This window comes from Alosa pseudoharengus, unplaced genomic scaffold, assembly GCF_046254945.1.
Source record: "Alosa pseudoharengus isolate Yale_2024_CS ecotype anadromous, Long Island Sound unplaced genomic scaffold, YU_APseudo_1.1 YU_APseudo_1.1_scf_12, whole genome shotgun sequence".
Lineage (NCBI taxonomy): Eukaryota > Metazoa > Chordata > Actinopteri > Clupeiformes > Clupeidae > Alosa > Alosa pseudoharengus.
This window is the reverse complement of record NW_027468587.1, coordinates 3,606,996-3,628,099: the sequence shown is the minus strand read 5'-3', so window position 1 is coordinate 3,628,099 and position 21,104 is coordinate 3,606,996.

Genomic DNA, 21,104 nt, shown 5'->3' with positions numbered 1-21,104 from the left:
ATTAACATGATTTCTTAATGTTTAGTGACATATCAGGGCCATTTTATGATTAATTGAAATACATTTCTTACACACGGTTCCTTTAAGCTTAATTAATATATTAGTAGTATATAGCTATCAGCGTGGGGCCCCTTATAATAAAGTTGGTTAAGCTTAATTAATATAGTAGTAATATATAACTATCAGTATGGGGGACCCTTATAATAAAGTTGGTTAAGCTTTATTAATATATTAGTAATATAACTATTAGTCAGACGGTGAAGGGACTGAGACCAAAACTGGCTTATCACATTTATTCCTTTAGGAAAAGTTACAACAAAACATGTCTTCAGGCACTGGCATACATAAAACAGCATCTGCACAATAAAATAAAAAGAAGTAGTTGAGTTTACAGCTAGTCATGTAAGACTCAATGTGTATGAACTCGTGGTCATAATGAAAACATTTATAAACTTTCTCTAAGTTGCTAGAATTGCACCCAAATCCTTACAGGTGATATTTTGAAGTTTTCAACTTAAACAACATTTTACAGTTACAAAATTAAAACAAAGTGGGGAGTGCTTTGTACAGTCAACCTACCCAATGCAAAGCATACCGCTTCTGATCGGGTTAGTATGGCAACAATACAAGGACAAAATGCAGCAGAGCTGCAGTATACCGTTTTTCCAAAGGGGGCTCCAAAACACCAATCTCAACAAAGCTGCTTAATTACGGCGAAAATCACATAAAAAACACTAAACTACATTTCTAACTCTGTTACACCCACCTCCCCTGAATTTCACCAACCAAAAGCAGCAACCAAATAGTACTTCCAAAGGCAAAAAGTACACTACTTTCAAACACTAGACAGAGAGTCACCAATTACAGGACAGCCAACCACAGAGGTATCCAATAAGGATGAAGTGGAAGAAGAGGAGTGCAAACTCTCACACAACCAACCACTGGCAGTAGGGTGCCTTATAAACCATAAAGCCATAAACCATACATTTCATAAATTCTCCATAAAGCTAATCAGAAAAGCTTGGGCCACATAACCATGTTACCAAACATGACCTCAACTCTAATTATGTCTAATCATGAAAAACCTGAAACACTGACCTGCAGATAGCCTGCATAGACGGATGTGTGTGAACAATATCTTGTCTTGACATAGTTTGAATCAGTTAACTATTAACAAATATTAACACAATATTAGTTAATAGATTTGTTAAAACATTAACATCCAGATGCTATGCAAACAACTAATATTTAATTAATGATGAAAAAACTATTAACTTGTGCCAAATAGATATTTTAGTAACAATTAACAAATATTAACAAAGGGTTAGGTAATTACTACTTTGCTATTTATTATGGCACCTTATTATGGAGTGTTACCAACATGGTCATCTCTAAACATTCCATAAGAGCAATGAGTCAGACCCCCACCCATTTAAAAATTCCTTCTTTCTAAAGTGCACTGTTTTTCTATGGAGTTTAGGTGATGGTAATGGCAGTAGCAGAAGCTTGATTTTGTGTTCAGTGAACAATTTTTGTTTTGATCTGAACATATGTTTTGGTCCACTGACCAGCTGAATGATCCAATCATAATTCACCATCAGTGTCTTAGCAGAGATTGACAGATTTTCATTGAAAATGTTTAGGTTTATCTTGGAGTTCATGATACTATGCACCTTAATGATGTTCATATGAATATCACAGACCCTCCACCATGATTATCATTAGGCATGGGGTTATTTGTATTTTATTATTATTATGTCATTCTTCTATGCACGCCACTGTAACATTCATCTTCTGCCTTTTACATGTATACATTGGAATGACAGGAAAGGCTTTTACCGGCATGACCTCTAAATAATCTAGGAGGTCACTTCTAACAATAATTGCGGAGGGCATTGTAGTGTCCTGCTATGTCAAGCATCTCCACTTCAGACAAAAATGTTTATTTATGTAATTTCATCAAATAATCAAATAATGTTAGGGGCAGCCGTGGCCTACTGGTTAGCGCCTAACTGGATGGTTGCCGGTTCGAACCCCGATCAGTAGGTACGGTTGAAGTGCCCTTGAGCAAGGCACCTAACCCCTCACTGCTCCCCGAGCGCCGCTGTTGTTGCAGGCAGCTCACTGCGCCGGGATTAGTGTGTGCTTCACCTCACTGTGTGTTCACTGTGTGCTAAGTTTGTTTTACTAATTCACAAATTGGGATAAATGCAGAGACCAAATTTCCCTTATGAGATCAAACGAGTATATATACTTATACATTAAGCCAATTATTATGACATTATCAATCATTTCTTATTTAAAATGTGCAAAATTGGAAACGTCCTTGTTTGACGTATCTTGTCAAGTTACCATAGCACTGAAATATTTCACAGGTCAGAGAACAAATGTAAAGTCTAGAAAAAAACTGTAAAACAGAAAAAAAAATAGCAAACTCAAGTGTTGCGATATAAGCTTGTGAACTCAAGTGCTTGTGTGAGCAAAAGGCATTGAATATTGACGCCAGAGGGCATATATCAAATCCTCCATGGTGTTGCTTTGAAATGTTCATATCAAATCTGCAACAATTTATATAGATTATTGTTATATGCCATCCACTCATCTCCATTCATGATTATATAAAAACAAGTGTCAGAAATTGGTTCTGTCAACCCATTCCAGTGTTTTCAATTAACATTTGCTGTGTTCATTAAGTATTTTATGCAGTCCCGGCGGCATGGGGGGGCTTTGGGGGGCCAGGCCCATCCTGGAAGTCATCTGTGCCCGCCCTGGACGAGATTGGCTGCTCCAACCAACCCCAATCCCATAGATTGATTTTGAACACTTATGAAATGTAGGCCTAGCCTATACGTTTGTCAATCTAGCAAGTAGCAAATAAAACTTGTAAAATCTGTATTATTCCGTAGCTAATCAATCAGGAACATTAGGTAAGCCCATCACCTAAATGGAGAGGAGGTTACGTGGCGCAGTCTACTTCACTTCTGCACTAACCCCTGTCATCCGATGACAAATATAGCTTATCGGCTCGCAGGTAGGCTATATCTCATATCGAAGTTAGTAAAAGTATGCCTAGTAGTTTCTGGGTTTGTTTGATAGCGTTAACCTTTACAGTTTTTTTCTTCTGACCTAGTTGAAGAACAGGGAGCTTACCACTCCAGGGTCGAAGTTATCCGTAACTTCGGGGCTAACTCCCTAACACTCTATCTGAAAATGGTTAGCAAATGAATGAGGATTTTGGTTTTATCTGCGGATTTATTTTTGCATTATTTTGAATATGACTAGCTCCAGTCTCAACAGCCCTATGTGCCCTGCTTAAATATTTGTTTTCTAGGGCAGTGGTAAGCTGGCTCAAACACACAACTTGTTGAATAAACAATCATGAACGGGTTATTGATAATATGACATTGTGATATTGTGACATTTTCCTGATGTTTCTTCGTCACCAGTTTGTTATGGAGCAAGTGGACTTCACAAGAAAACATCTTAAAACATCTCAGTGTGTGTGTTTGTGGCTAACAGAGTTATTACTCCGCCAGGTGCACACATTGTATAAATAGCAAATGAACTAGACATACGACATACCACACAGCAGCAGCAACGTATATACTTATGTCTAAATTTCTAAATACAACTTAGACACAAAATTAACAAACCATTGATGATTAACTTTTTCTTATTTATTAATCATAAAATGTTGATGAAAAAAAGAATGTTGCCAGTACTTTCTGCTGAGATTAATTAGTTAATCTAACATTAATCAGAAATCCAAGTGGAGTGGAGAAACCGGTTTGGTCATGCACAGTTATAAAACGTTTAGTGACGTCATATAAAACTTTGCTCCACCCATCTGATTCCCAATGTGAACCAAACTTACCCATGCAAATCCTCAGAGTTGACAGTTAGCAGGTGAGGTCAGGTGCCAATCAGGTAAGATGGTCCCTACCTAGTAAATTGTAATGGTTATGAAACAGGACCAACTTAAAGGAAGACAGCAGTAAGCACTTTGAGCACTTATACTCTCAATACCTTTCACAGGAACTTCATTAGCTGTTTTATTTTCAAGAGGGTGAAGATTGGACAGGAGGGGACTGCTTGTGACAGGAGAGAGAGATCAGGAGTGGTGTTGAGAAACAACCGGCGATCCCTTAGCTCCCCGTACTTTACGACTGGAGGTAAGCAAAGCATTCCTGTTGTAGCTAAACTAAGCTATCTTTGTTTAGTGCTGATTCTTTGCTTATGGTTAAGGTTATGGTTCTTGGCAGACATTTTTGTCCAAAGCAACATACAATATAACAATATGATTAAAAATGAACAGTTTAAAGTAGTCATAGCCTATATTAAATATAATTATGATAGCAATAGACTAAATAATAAAATAATAAGTTATTAATAATAATAAGATAATAAATAATAAAATAGGAAGTTGCCGTAACAATTACCATAAACATGCAAACCAGTGCCTCTGTAATCATGGCACATCAGAATATTATATATGATAAAATACTTCACCTCATGACAATACTCAGAGGACAATTTGAGGTTAGAGCTTCATGATACCTGTGTAACGTATTGCAAATGCGGGACAACACCAGGAAAACTTGGAATCCAAAAAGCTTTTACTGACAAAACTACACAACACGACAGCATGGTTAAACACAAACGAAGACTGACAAGGCACAGAGGGAACATGAGGGCTTAACTACACTGGGAAACAAGGCACAGGTGAAGACAATGAAACAATAATCAGGGAACAGAACTAGGCACAGGTGAGGGGCGGAGACAAGGATAATAAACAGACACACATGGCAACAAAGGAACACATGGAACGGGACACAGCAAGTAAACAAAAACTAACAGGAAGTAACATGAGGAGCAGACATGATAGGATACAACATTAAACAGGGAAACAGAATGGCTAAATCTTAATCCATTGGTGCGTCAGGGTCCTGTTCGCCCTGTTGGGACATATTTTCCAATAATGACCGGCGTTCTATACATTATCCCTTACTTATTTACTAGTTTCCATTTAAAGCTATACATTTTCTACTCCACTTTGGTTAATACTCTAATCTAAAAATATTGACATTTTACACTATAGATCATACATGGGCAACATACGGCCCGCGGGCCACATCCGGCCCGTGGGCTTTCCCTGACCGGCCCGCGTAAGGTCCGTGAAAGAACAAATAGTCAAGAGCCTAGCATAGAGATAATGCACGTAAATCAATATCGTTGTTTTTATTTTGAAAGCGACTGCTATTTGTACGCCCATACATTTGTGCGTGGATGCATACGATGTAAACACCCTCACTGAATTGTGCTGGTGAATAGAATTTATGCTTCTGCGTCGACACAATGCAGTTGCCTTTAAGTCGGCGTAAACCTTTCAAAGTTTTATGTCTGCGTCGCTCACCACCGCAAAGGTTGTCAGAACGAACTCCTGCTGTTTGTTGGCGATACGAAGTGTTAATTTCAAAACGTTACTGGCAGATAGATAGTTTACATTCGGATAACCCCGTCATTGTAACCAAAATATGTCTGAGTTTATTTGCAAAGCTTATGTTAGCGAACTAGTATGATGCTACTACCCACAGGTTGCTTAAAGGAACACGCCACCCAAAATCAGTAGTGATATATGTTCTTACCGTAACTTTCACGAGTTGAGTCGTACCTCTCCCGCGTCGGTAGGTGCACTCAAACGCTCTGTCGCGCGGCGCGAATGTGTTAGCATGTTGCTATGCTAGCGGGCTCTGCCGTGGCCGTAGAGAGAGGCACATAGCAGTATTCAAACACCTCCACGTTTTACCTACTTAAATACAGTTGCACGAGTAGTTGATTAAAAATGTTAGGGCACACAACATGAAACGTGACGATTTTCCAAGCGAATAAACATGAGAACTACAATGTGTGGCACAATAGCACTTGGGAGTACTTCGACCTAGCGTGGTAATATTATTAACACCTAATTGTAGATCCTATCCACCACAGAGTTTAGAATCCATGCTGGATCGACCCTCAGCCTCTCCCTCCCCTCTGAGCGAGAGAGGCACACACACTAGAGATGCGCTGATGGGCTATTATTTCAACCATAACTGCATAGCAAAACGTATCATCCATCAGCCATCCATCAGCACTAAAGTTTGTTGACCAATTTTCAAAACTGCACCCGCCATCCGCTGGTTGTTTTAATGTAGGCTATATGGGTGATGCAGCGCTGCTGACGTGAGGCTAGAAAGCCCTTGCCTGTTCTAGAAAGACTGATCTAATGCAGCAAATATATTAAAAGGCAAAAGTCGTATTGGCTAGGCCTATCCCCAGAATATCAGCAGCAAACTCAGTCTCTGTCGCGCAAAACAGTCTCCAAATAAAACGCACATTGGCCTGTTGCCTATTCTGCCAGCTTGTGACAATATATCGTCCAAAATGCTTGATTGCATTGCATTCTCCACATTTTTAGCTACATTTTCATGTACCACATCAGCATTTTTGTTCAGTGAATCTTTTGTAAATTGCTTTACAATTACCGTCGGGCCCTTGTCAGCAGACTTCGGCTTGCCTCTTGCCATATTCACTCCTTGTCTTCCGATGTCATTTCTGAGTCATCTACAGATGTTCACCTCCCTAAATAGAACCAACTTCAACCTGTGTTATATCCTAGATGAGACTGCCTGGGTTATTTTGTTTAGATATTAGCCTATATATAAAACACAAAATTGTAGCCTACCATTCAGGGAATAGGCATTTAAAAGAGAGACAGAGAGTGATATGACTAAGAAATGACATCGGGCGATGGCAGTGCGAGATGTTCAGAACGTAAGAGCTAAAACTTCTACAAACTCACTAACATCCACAGCGGAAAAAGAAGGTAAGAAAAATAGTCGGAAAACTTAGATGTGTAAGGCAAGCAAGCAAGTTTGGCGGTTGTTACTAAAAATGTGAACATGCACGTTGCATTGTTGTGCGGTGGACTTTCAGAATGAATGGAGTCGGAGTTTCTTTAATATCGAGGCGTCATATTTGTCCGATGGCCTGCTAGGCTATAAAATGAATTGCGATGTCTGTCTGAAAAAGACGCGCTCGTGCAGTCAAAATGACTGGGAGTCTTCAGAACAGGCTTGTCAGTCAACCTGACATAACAGTGTGTAAAGTAGCCTATAATGTGAATGACTTGTTATTTTATCAAGGATTTCTTTCTTTTTGCAAAAAAATAAAGTAGCCTACAATAGGCATTAATTAGTAGGCCAGGAGCATGCTGAAATTATGTGGCAAATTGCGTTTTTTATTACAATGATAAAATTGTAAAAGGACGTGACCGAAGCTGAGGCAAGCAGGCAATAGGCCTATAGGCCCGACGGTAATTGTAAAGCAATTTACAAAAGATTCACTGAACAAAAATGCTGATGTGGTACATGAAAATGTAGCTAAAAATGTGGAGAATGCAATGCAATCAAGCATTTTGGACGATATATTGTCACAAGCTGGCAGAATAGGCAACAGGCCGATGTTCGTTTTATTTGGAGACTGTTTTGCGCGACAGAGACTGAGTTTGCTGCTGATATTCTGGGGATAGGCCTAGCCAATGTACGACTTTTGCCTTTTAATATATTTGCTGCATTAGATCAGTCTTTCTTACGGAAGCTTATTGCTGCCACACTAAAAGAAATAAAAAGGCTCATTATTATGTAATTACGTGAACATTTTCTTGTTATAACAATATCTTTTTCACGTTTTAACAAGATATGTATCACGTTATTACATGAAATTATCACGTTATTTCATGATAATGATATTTTCACGTTATAACATGAAAATATCATGTTATTTCAAGATATGATTTTTTCACGTTTTTACAAGATATTTATCACGTTTTTACATGAAATTATCACGTTATTTCAAAATAACGAAACTAAACGAAACAAGGCCACGAGAGCTCATGGCTGGCATAAATGATAACTAGTGTCTATGAACTTGCACCCTGACTGCTATTACACTGCTGCTTGATGAGTGTTTGTTTTTGTGCATGTGTGTATGAGTGTGTAGTCTGTGTGTGTGGTCAATTCTCAGCTGACTGAGGAGCAGCGAAGAGGGATGTGTGTGTATCGGCAGAGAGCTGCTGAAAAGGAGGCCGATAGAGAGGTTCTATGCAGGATAGCCTGCTCACACCATAGACTGTATATATATGGCTCACACAGCCTGATAGTTCTGCTTTATCTTCTTATCAACACAATAAATAAAACTTTCGCTAACTTGACGCAAGAGGGAGAAAGGGCTTTGATAAATATGCAAATCTTCACGCAATGTGGGTGAATGTATAGCCTAGACTGCTCTGGCTCGGTAGCCTGCATGTCAGGTCATCGCTGTCATTTCTAAGGCTGTGGGGAAGGGTCAAAATATCAGTATAATCAGTATCATGAAATAACGTGATAATTTCATGTAATAACGTGATAAATATCTTGTTAAAACGTAAAAATATCATATCTTGAAATAACATGATATTTTCACGTTATAACGTGAAAATATCAGTATCATGAAATAACGTGATAATTTCATGTAATAACGTGATAAATATCTTGTTAAAACATGAAAAAGATATTGTTATAACAAGAAACTTTTCACGTAATTACATAATACTGAGCCTTTTTAATTCTTTTAGTGTGGCAGCAATAAGCTTCCGTACTTTCTAGAACAGGCAAGGGCTTTCTAGCCTCACGTCAGCAGCGCTGCATCACCCATATAGCCTACATTAAAACAACGAGCGGATGGCGGGGGCAGTTTTGAAAATTGGTCAACAAACTTTAATGCTGATGGATGGCTGATGGATGATAAGTTTTGCTATGCAGTTATGGTTGAAATAATAGCCCATCAGCGCATCTCTAGTGTGTGTGCCTCTCTCGCTCAGAGGGGAGGGAGAGGCTGAGGGTCGATCCAGCATGGATTCTAAACTCTGTGGTGGATAGGATCTACAATTAGGTGTTAATAATATTACCACGCTAGGTCGAAGTAGGCTACTCCCAAGTGCTATTGCGCCACACATTGTAGTTCTCATGTTTATTCGCTTGGAAAATCGTCACGTTTCATGTTGTGTGCCCTAACATTTTTCATCAACTACTCGTGCAACTGTATTTAAGTAGGTAAAACGTGGAGGTGTTTGAATACTGCTATGTGCCTCTCTCTACGGCCACGGCAGAGCCCGCTAGCATAGCAACATGCTAACACATTCGCGCCGGGCGACAGAGCGTTTGAGTGCACCTACCGACGCGGGAGAGGTAGCCTACGACTCAACTCGTGAAAGTTACGGTAAGAACATATATCACTACTGATTTTGGGTGGCGTGTTCCTTTAAAGCAGCCGGCTCAACACACAGGGCGAGTTGACCAATCACAGTTTTGTGCAGAAAGTTAAAGCAAAAACATAGCCTACATTTTTAAAATAGTTTTCTTTGTGCATGTTGACTAACTAATGACAGCCTAGCCTACTATTGTCTGCTCCACATTTTCATAGTCTAATTCTGCATAGAGTTAATTTAATGATGGTAATGATTTAATGATGAAATATTGCTGAGTGTTGATGAAATGGTGGCACAGGCCTATGGTTGTACTGACTCCTTCACATTTTCATGGCCTAGCCTAATTATATAGATATTGTAGTACTTTTTTATATCAGTCTTTGAAAACTGAAAAAAAAAATGTCAATGTCAAAAAATCATTTTCGAGAATGAGGATTAAATACTGGACATAGATTAAATAGCCTATTGCTGTTTTTCCTTTGTCTCCCTCACATTTTCATCTGTTCTTACGAGTAGTAAACAAAACCATATGATTTACTTAATGTTATGCAAATGCAACCTGTGTGATTCACCCTTGGCAGAGAGATTTTTATCTTGCCTTCAGTTTTATTTCCCCTCATGACAATACTCAGAGAACAATTTGAGGTTAGAGCTTCATGATACCTGTGTAACGTATTGCAAATGCCAAATGCAAATGCAAATGCAACCTGTGTGATTCACCATCGGCAGAGAGATTTTTATCTTGCCTTCAGTTTTATTTCACCTCATGACAATACTCAGAGGACAATTTGAGGTTAGAGATACATGATACCTGTGTAACGTATTGCAAATGCGGGACAACACCAGAGGGGTATTTCACAAAGGCAGAATTAAGACATCCAAGATAAGTGATAAAGCGAGGTTTGACATAGCGTTGTCTGGTCATCCTAGCTAAACTCGTTTCACTAACGCCAATCCAAGATGAGTAGGAGCAACTATGTCAAGCCAGGTGTAAGTAATTCAGGATGTGTGCGCGTTCTCGTTTCTGCTCCAAAATGCCCACGGTTGGAATAAAAAAGACGCGGAAAATAGCGTCATTCCCACAAAGTGAACAACCGCTTTTGATATAGACTAACAATGAAGTAAAGTTGTCATTTTTGGAATGGGGAATCATGGCTATTTCTGTAAAACAGCGGGAGTAGGCGTGGTAGACCAACTGAATGCAAATGTATGTATGAACCCACGTGTGAGTGCTTTCTTGTCTCGGAACGCAACGTCATTAAGAAAGCGCTTGCCTCTGCAAAGATGCATGATATACCTTAATATTATAGTTGAAAATACCTCCGAGAACTTCCCCTCCACTTCCAATCAACTACAGTAGGCTATTCATCAAACGTCTATCAATAAAATAAGCAAACAAAGAGTACCTAGGCCTATGTTAATAATTATAAGGCTATCACAATTGAAATAATAACTATATGGTAGTAGGCAGACAATCTGTTTTGTTTTGTGAGCAAATACATTTAGCAAATAGGTACGTCCATCTTGCCTCAATCTGTGAACACAGCAAGGCTTGTGCTTTATTTTCTTTGCTGTGAGGTGGTCATAATATAATAATAATCCTCTATGCAGGATATCTAGTTACAGATGTCACAACTTCAAACAGTGCAAGTATAAAAATATGGTTACTCTCTGATGTATTAGCATAATCCTTTACCATTACTATATAAATATGTTTTGTTTTGCAGGCAAAGTGGGCTAAATTCCATGAGCATCATGGCGGAGTCAACAGAGCAAAAACTCGTTTTCGTCTCCTGGAATACGTGCGGAGTCCGAGACACATCAGATTTCCCTAGCAAGTCTAAAGACATCACCAAGGAACTTGAGAGGCTGAGAGTTAGTATTGCCTTTCTCCAAGAGACACACATAGGACCGAAAGGCAATGACATCCTGAGAGATATCGAAGGCTGGGACTCCTTCTTTACAGTGCATCATGCACGAAGTAAAGGAGTTGCAATTCTGATAAGGAAAAATGTAGCTTATTCTTATAAATACCATGATGAGGATTTTGGAGGCAGCTACCTTGTCCTTGTCTGTGAGATAGATGGCAAATACTTCACACTTGTGAATGTGTACAACCATGCCAAAGATAAAACAGTCCTTCGTAGGCTGACACAGTATCTACAGGAGAACGCTAAGGGTATTTTAGTGATTGGTGGGGATTTCAACACCATTTTGCACTATGACTTTGACAGAAAATACCCAACTGGTCATCAAGAACCTCTAAGGCCTTTCCTGGAGGAGTTTGTCTCCTCGCTGCATCTGGTGGATGCGTGGGGTCAGTCGAATCCAATCAGAAGAGACTTTACCTTTTTCAGGGGGAAACTTACTCAAGGTCAAACACAAAAACAGATCAAAGACAGAGCCATCCTGAAAACATCAGCAAAGAAAGTAGTCACCCAGAGGAAAATACCTCCAAAGAGATGTACTACAAAGAGTGAATCTCGATTGGACATGTTCTTCATTCCATGGAATGCAATGCATTATGTTCAAAAATGCACAATTAGTAAGAGTAAAATCTCTGATCATGACCCTGTCATTTTAGAAGTCAACCTCAGACCATCAGGGGGTCCCGATGAGCTAATGGAGAGTCTGGTAAATTGTCCTCCTATAACTTTAAGAGACGTACGAAAAAGAGATAAATGGAAAAAGCCTGGCGAGATCAGTGGAGCTGAGGTTGAGATGGCCATCAAGTCCCTGATGGTTTGTAAGGACATTTGTGCAAATAAGGAGAACAATTGGGTTACAATAACAAACAATCTTAAGTTCAAATTCAACAACATGATTAGTGGTGGCAAAACGGATAAAAGTATACACACACTCAGCAAGGAATATTTGATCCTCACCACTATCCTCGCTAATCGTCTGGAGGTATACCTGACGCCGTCGTTCAGAAGCAGAACCCATAAAACAAAATTCAAATTCCTCACCATGGTAACTTTCAGGACAGCGCCAAAGATGACCAACTGGCCTTTCTTAGACAAAGCATTCAAAGTCCTGAAGCGAATCCATCCAGCTCCCCCGCGCAATCTCAGCATCCTGAGGACGCTGCTCCCCTCACATGAGAGCAGAAAACTCTCACTGCAAAAAAACTCTCCTCTCACTTCAGCCATATTGACACTGTCCCTGAGATGGCTGGCTAATCAACTGAAACATCAGCTTGGGGAATGTGAGGTTGATGTTTGCCGACACAGACAGTGTATGGTGGTCTACATGCACCCACACATGTATAAAACACTGACAAGAGCATTGTCAGAATTCAAAAGGTTATCAGACATGGACCTGGTTCCACATATAGGTCGGACTTGGTACAGGAGGCCACATACAATTAACCCTCCTGTTATCCTTGGGGTCAATTTGACCCCAAGCAACGTTTAACATCATAAAATATATGGTTCAATTTTTGTTTTGCTTAATGTTTCATGACTTTTCCTCAATTGAAGGGTACAACAGAGTAAGCATGAAATGTGTACAATAATATGTTTTCAATGTCCTGTACAAATATTTTGTACATTGGTGTTCCTTGGGGTCAGTTTGACCCCAGCTGTATGAAACATAACATACATGAATATTTGACACATTATGGATATTATTATTGTAATAGTATGACAACATATTGTTATTATCATTATTACATATACAAGTACATATTACATATAAGTCATTTTGTCAGGACTGTATAAGTCAAAAGGGGAAGCAACAGCAAGCCTTTGGGTTGCTGACACTGGATGGGCAATATTGCCAGCCAGGGTTCCAAGGTTCATAAAGGGGTATGTGTGGGGGGGGGGGGGGGGGGTGGGATTGTTTTGTAGGGCTTTTGATGGTAGTTATTACACTCTTGTTAAGTACCTGTCACAAAAAAACTGGGTAACAATATGAATTATAATCATTTTCTGAGGGTTTATTTAGCTGGGGTCAAATTGAACCCAAGGATAAAGCATGTCAGTAAGATTTGAGGGTAACACAAGGGTTAAGTTGGAACCTGATGGTAGCATGGTTCAATCACAAAAGAGCCAACAGTGATTATTAGAAGGATTGTGTTCCAGGAGGGGGAGGGGCCAATCAACAACTGGATGTCTCGAGTTTCTTCAGCTGAAAAAAGAAAAAACTGAAGAAATGATATTTGGTAAAAAGGAGGAAAGACTTAGGGTTGCCACTCTCCTGGACACAAAAGAGTTCAAAGCAAAGGATACTGTCAAATATCTTGGTGTCATAATTGACAGTGATCTAAATTTCTAAAACATGGCCAGACACCAAGGTCTGATGTCGAAACATGATTTAGAAAAACTCATTCATGCATTTATCTCTAGCTGATTACTAGAATGGACTTTTTACAGGCCTTCCTAAAAACACTATCAAGCACCTTCAGGTGATACAAAATGCAGCGGCTAGGGTTCTCACGAAAACTAAAAGAACTGGCCACATAACTCCAATATTTAAGTCCCTGCACTGGCTTCCAGTAAGTCACAGAATTTACTTTGTTTATAAATCACTAAATGGAACAGGACCTCATTACCTATCAAACACGCTTCATCAGTACATACTGTACCTTCCAGACCTTTTAGGTCTCAGGACCAAAACTTGCTAGTAAAACCCTCTATTAGAACTAAACATGGTGAAACAGCTTTGAGTATGTGGTTCAGCTCTGGAACCGACTGTTCTCGGATACCTTGTGTCTTATGTTTTCTTTTTTATTATGTATTTACTTTTTGTAACTATTTTTAGTATTGCCATGTTATGCTTATATGTACTATTCCTCATTGTTTTTGTTTATGTAAAGCACATTAAATGTACATTAAAAGTCAAATAGCACCATAGACCACCATCTACAGTTCTACATTTCTGCCTTGACATTAAAGAATTTTAACTTGTGCAGCATTGCACTGTCTCTCCCTACAAGCTTTACACTTGGCTTGACTCATTCCCAGATAGGGGTACTGATTGATAGAGATTTTGGGATACTATGTTATGTTTCCAAGCTGATATTCACTTTGAAAAGTGTTTTTCTTTAGGTGGAGATTGTTTTTTTCCATGTTCTAGTTCTGTTGCCTCTTACACTGTACAATACATGTTCATTCTGACACTTCAGCAGGCATCCCATGAGTGCTGGCTTTCATTTGATACCATTTTTATGTATATGGTCCTTGTGGTTGTGGATATATTCAACATGTATTGTTGGCATGTCGTGTTGAGCAAGAAACCAAAAAATGGCCTGAAATTGCTTGTACAAGTCACAAAAAAAATTGATGAAAAAATCAGGTTGACAACACCCCCTACCACCCTAATATCTTACTTATCAGGGCCTTCTAACTAAAAACATAGGGTGACATCTTGCACCAAAACATGTCAGCAAAAGTCTTAACAGAAGCCCTTTTCAGAATTGGCCCCCTGACTATTAATCTATTGTGTGATTCACTCCTTTATAAAGTTTTGTTCAGACTGTTGACACCTGCTGTGATCATCTTCTCTGGATCTGCTGCCTCGTGCCAAATCACAGCTGTGCTGACACAACAGTGCCCCTTGTGGTGTGATACTCTTGTGGTATTCATTGATGATTAATGTCATGCTTGCATATTAATTGGATTATATTGCATATTTGCCAAAATTACAGTAGGTAACATGGAGGAAAATGGAAGCACTTTGGGAAAAAAATACGCTTTTACCACTTTTAAGAATATTTTAAACACATTTTCTAAGCTGACAACGTGGTTATGGTTAAATATTAATACTGGATAGGTTGTATGCTTGTACCAAAAAGTGTCCGACAAAGTTTTAATATCAGTTTTGGCCCCCTGACTATAAGGACTGTTTTAAATGCTGCTCCTCTGCCACTGAAAACTTCTCAAGTTTTGAGGTTTTCATGTTCAAATTAATCTGTGATGTCCTTGTGCTCTGCATTGTTGTTTATCGACCCCCTAAACATCGCATGGCAGCATTTTTATTGGAATTCTCAGATTTTTTAAAATCTTCTGTCATTCTCAACTGATAAGATTATTATTGTTGGAGATTTTAATATTAATGTTGATAATTCCAAAAATTGTTACTCAGCTGAATTCTGTAATATTACCTACAGAATCTTTTAATTTACTACAGCATGTGTTAGGAGGACCAACTCAAGATACAGGTGACATGCTTAACACATTTAATGAGTTATGCACCACAGACAAGCTCTACATCTAATAGACTATTGGACTCTGGTTTTGTTCCCAATGCTCAAATGATAATCTTGCCATGTCTGAAACGTATATTATGTGTGTTGAATGGCTTATTTATTTTTGTACGGTTTCCTTTGTAGGCCTACTTTCCCATCCCTTTTGGTGTGTACCTGCTATGTTACCCCTGATTATGCCTGTCCGAGGTGGGCTAATGCTATTCGCTGATTAGGCATATGATTTCTTTCTGTCTTCTGTTCTCCCAGTGCGGGAGGGTATCTGTGTCTGCAGCGTCCTGGAGACGCTTGGACATAAGGTGGGGGTATGTGACGATGTGCCACCTTGGCAGCACATCGCACTATTATTCTTTGAGTATTATTTAATTAATTATGTATGTTATGTCAATTTCATGAATTATTATTTTGGCGTGTTCAATGTGATGGGCGCGTTCCTTTGTACGCGAGGAATGTTGCTTAATATTTGATCATGTGTTTGTGGGGGTGTGCTATGTGTTTGACAGGTACCATAGGAGGAAAAACCTTTTGTAATGGCATTGTCTGAAGTGCACTTTCATTCTAACATTTTTTCTGTTTTAATTCAGGAATAAAAAAGAAATTGGTTATGGCATCTAACTGTAACCATGGCAAGGACCTTGCTCCGTGGGTAAGTGAGCAACCCTATGTGGTGGAGCTGCAGCTCCTCTAAAGGAGATTAAAACGTATTGAATACATGTGAAATGCATTCACTCATCAGACAGTTGACATAAACAATATTATTTTCAGATTCAGTTTGAAAGGAATGTAATGGAAAGTTAAAACAATGCTGTAATGTAATTATCAGGAGTTGCTTAGGGGATGGACGTCCATTCTCCATCACATATGCGGTGTCCATCGATGGGAGGAAAACGGAGTTGAATACAAATGCTACCACGCTGACCTCTCATCAGATGATCAACGGAAGAAGAAATGTTTGCCACAGAACTCACCTGCCTACAAAGCCCTCTATGAAGTTGTGCTTAATACACGTCTACTGAAAGATTTGGAGCAAATGACGCTGTTCAAGCACACAGATATGTCTCAGTTGTCTCATTTGGTCTGCACAAAGGGGCACTTCACACCTTTACCCTGCCCCTCCTCTTCAACTTTCCCTGGCCCTACTCTGCAATGTAGACACGACGGCTGAGAGGTCAAGTGAGGGAGGCATGTCCTAAAACTTTCCCAGTGCCTACATTTTACCCTAGTCCAAACTTGACTATTGCCAGTCTTGTACAGATCATGCACATGACTTTCAGTAACTTGTATGCAATTTCTAATTTCTACTGTCAATTTTGACTTATGTTTTACCAGAACAACTTGAGGTTTTCCACAACGCCCTGCTGAAGTACTGACCGAAGCGCCTGCACTTTGTGTATCAATCCATGCTGGTTCTGGTATAACAAATTATTAGAACTCATCCATGACCATTTTAATTTCAGGCATCCAAAGGCATAACATTGTGTACCAAAAACAAGTCAAAAAGTGGATTGCCAGACCAATTTACAAGAAGTCAACCCAAACTTTCAGAGATTACCTTATGGAGGGAGTTATAATAAGGCGACTGGACCCCTCCATCAAATATAAAGACCCATAATCTCGCATTCAAGTCCCATGTCTGGCAGCAAATATTGGCCTCATTACAAAACCCAGCAAGGAGGATGTCGTAGAAGGCCACACATCAAGATTCAAAACTTAGTTGTAGACCTTGCCTTCTACCAATCATACTTGTGTCATTTTATTGTCATACTGTATGTCCACTCATAATAAATTACAGTATTTCTCAGTTTTCTCTTCTGTTTGGGTTAATCAGCATACATATATACTTATGTGTTACTTCTATAGTAAAAGTTGTTTATCACATGTTGGTAATACATTACCAGAGTTTGTTAGATCAAGTCAGATGAAAGGTTTCACAAAGACTGTCCATGAAAGCAACTCTTTATTCCATAAATCAATTACAACATATTTATTGCCTCTTGTGCCTCTTGAAAGCCAATGGTTCGTAGCGGTACGGTTCTGGATCATGACTGTCTGAGAAGTCATCCTCTTCGTCGTCTCTCACAAAATCCGCCATGTTACACGGTGCAGGTCACGCTATATGGTCTTCTTCTAACACGCTGGTACACTTACGGAAGTTGGGGGTTTCAAGGAGTTGCATAATATCTGTGATATATGTGTTAGCTTCCTTAGTATAGCGTTGTTGAAAGTTCAACGAGCATCTTTTTTTCTTTCGCTCTCTCAGAGGTAGCCTGCCGAGCATTTGCTCTGCTGCCAGCTTGTGCCTCCATATCGTCCCAAATGCTTGATTGCATTGCATTCTCCAGTCTTGGGTTTTGTGAAATTAATTTCTAAATAAATGCGACTTATAGTCCGGTGCGATTATGTTTTTTTTTTCTTCATGACATAGACTGCAGTAGGCACCAGGAAATTTGTAGTTTGAAGGCATGTGTGTGTGTGTGTGTGTCATCAAAAAATAACCTGGTAAGGCAACTTATTGAACTTCCCCAGGGCATCAGCAAGTGCCTAATGATAGTCCGGCTAAAACTGGATAGCAACCCGATGGCCACTGTCGTGAGTGCATATGCTCCCACTCTGGACTCACACAATGACATCAAAGAAGCCTTCTATGCCAGCCTAGATAACATCTTGTCAGCCATCCCAAAATAAGACAAAATCATCCTCTCAGGGACTTTAATGCTAACCTGACTCTCGCCAGATGTATTTCGTTCCACCTAGCTCCACTCATCCATCTGGGATCGATCCATTGGAGAGGTGTTTTAGAAGGCTGGGCCTTATATAAAATCTTTGCATATGATTGGATAAGCCACTTGTGCGTCATCTATTGGCATGCTACTTCAGCCACTCACATCGAAGCCAACCCGTGACACTGAGAAGTCTCACAGTCGCTTCTACGCTACGTCACATCTATGAAACTCCCGCCCTGCGTCCTGATTGGCTCTACCTTAAAATCTGCTACCGAAATCACTTTCAATGGAAGCAATCCCAGATGGATGTGAGTGGAGCTAGGCGGAATGAAATTCATCTTGCGAGAGTCAGGTTACTTTAATGCCAGAGTAGGTCGGAAATATACAACATGGAGTGGCACCATTGGAAAAGAGGTGGTAGGGAATATCAACTTTAACGGTGTTCTACTCCTGACCAAGTGTGCAGAACACAATCTCATTGTCACCAACACGCTTTTCAGGCAAAAAACATTAAACACATCCTGGATGCCCCCCCAATCCAGGCATTGGCATCTGATCGACTATGTTATTATCCGAGACAGGGACAGGTGTGATGTACATCTCACAAGAGTAATGACCACTTCAGATGCATGCTGGACAGACCATAGTATAAGTATGAGTATATATACTCTTTTGATCCTGTGAGGGAAATTTGGTCTCTGCATTTATTGCAATCCGTGAATTAGTGAAACACACTCAGCACACAGTGAACACACAATAAGGTGAAGCACACACTAATCCCGGCGCAGTGAGCTGCCTGCAATAACAGCGGCGTTCGGGGAGCCATGAGGGGTTAGGTGCCTTGCTCAAGGGCACTTCAGCCGTTCTACTGGTCGGGGTTCGAACCGGCAAGCCTCCGGTTACAAGTCCGAAGCGCTAACCAGTAGGCCACGGCTGCCCCGCACATTGAGACTATCGTCTTATCCGATCAACCATCAGCCATCAGACTCATGCCCAAAAGGAAAGAAAAAGCAATGCCACCCGACCATAAACATTAGGAATCTTGAAATACCTGGCACCCAGGAGCTCTTCCAAGCTGTACTATTTGCGTACACTATATGCACACACACCATTTTTTGCCCATACAGTTCCACTCGCTCTCTGGTAACTGTAGTGATGCGCCGTCTTTGTTTCTTTCCAACCTTTGGGTCACCAGTGTAACAGACAACGATGTTGGGCGGTTCCGGCCCTTATGCCCCAGTAATGCACATCTGCCCTAGGCTGTGCTGGCAGCACACACTGGTTGAATGTGGTACCAGCACTCTAGCAACTAGCACACAGCCACAACTGTCAAAACAATGCATTAATATAACCAACATTGCAAGTAATGAAAGACCAACATTTATGAACGCATTGCACGGCATTATGGGAGCTCAAAGTCCTGAACCAGCTAGGCTCGGTTCATTACAGTATGTATCTTTTGACTGTCATCTCATTCTTTTCTGACCATAGCCTACTAACAGGAGCTAAGTGAGTTAGCCACAACGCGTTCGCTAACGCGATAGTTTTCTAATGGAAAATATACCTGAAAGATAACCTGTGTATGATGCATCCTAAACACCGGGCTGAGACATTTCTGTTTGCTAAATAGGTTTTTCTGCTGTTGATTCGCTCACAGTCCTTGGTGGCCCTGTCAGTGCTTTGTAAAATGTTGCATTAAGGCCACAAAAAGTCTCAAAAAGCTAACGTTCATTCCCAAACACCCACTAGGCTACTTCAATCCTCTATTTTCAAAGGTGTTTCAAGTTAGGAAGAGCATGGCTCAAAGTAACGACGTAATTGACTACATAAATTCGTCAAAGTGAAATTTGTGTCAACTCGCCGCAATGTAGATTTATTAACGCACCCCTGATGATCTATACTATATCTCCATTTAAACCAAATATTTTAGAGCGCAATTTGAGAGATGTATCCAGGGGAGGGCTGTAGGCAGGCTACACATATTTGTTGCATGTGCTACAAAAATCATTCTGTACGATGGATGATTTACCAACGTTACACCGGTCTGATACATTTTTGCCTGGCTACATGCGCCTGTTTGTTTGAAATCTGTGTGTAGGGTGTGAGAGGGGAATCAATGTGCTTTGATTCCAGCTTGGTAGTTGTAGTCTATGCGATTAAAAAGCATGTGTGTGTGAAGTATCCAAACAATGATAACACTTTCATTATAGCTGCTTTAGCCACAGACCTTCAGCTACTGTACAGTGGGTCCTATTTAGAAGTGGCCACTTCATTCGCGCTTTCCGTGATTCACGCAGGACATGCTAGAGGTGGCAGCTTAAGTCCACTTGATACTGTAAGCCATTGGTTCCCAAAGGAGATTTTATTTGGGTCGCCAGCATAGCCTAGTGACAATTTATGTTGTGTAATAGGCCTAGCTTATACCTTATGTAGCTTAGGAAAGCTCACTTTTAGAACAACTTTCTATTAGGATCTAGTTTGTTAACAATCACGGTTTTGTCATAACTCCCTCTATGCATTTTTGCATTTAGAATAGCTCTGAAACCGGGGGGGGGCAAACACGTCGCAGAGGGGACGACAGAGCGTAGATATCTCAATCGCAAAATTAAACAATATTTCTATCAGGCGCCTACCATGGGTGAACCCAGCCTGATCTGCCGGCGATTTCTTTTTCGATTTCTTAAAAGATTGAGCTTGGTCTGGTGAAAGCCAGACTAACCATGGACCTCGCAGTTACAAAATGCAAGGGAACATAAATCAGCCTATTTGCACGAGCTCTTCGACTTGGCCCGTTAAAATGTGTATGAGCAGTCTAGCGACGCATTTCATGAAGGCCCTTTTGAACATGTCAGTTATTTGCACCACTGGTTAGATGTAAAACTGCATT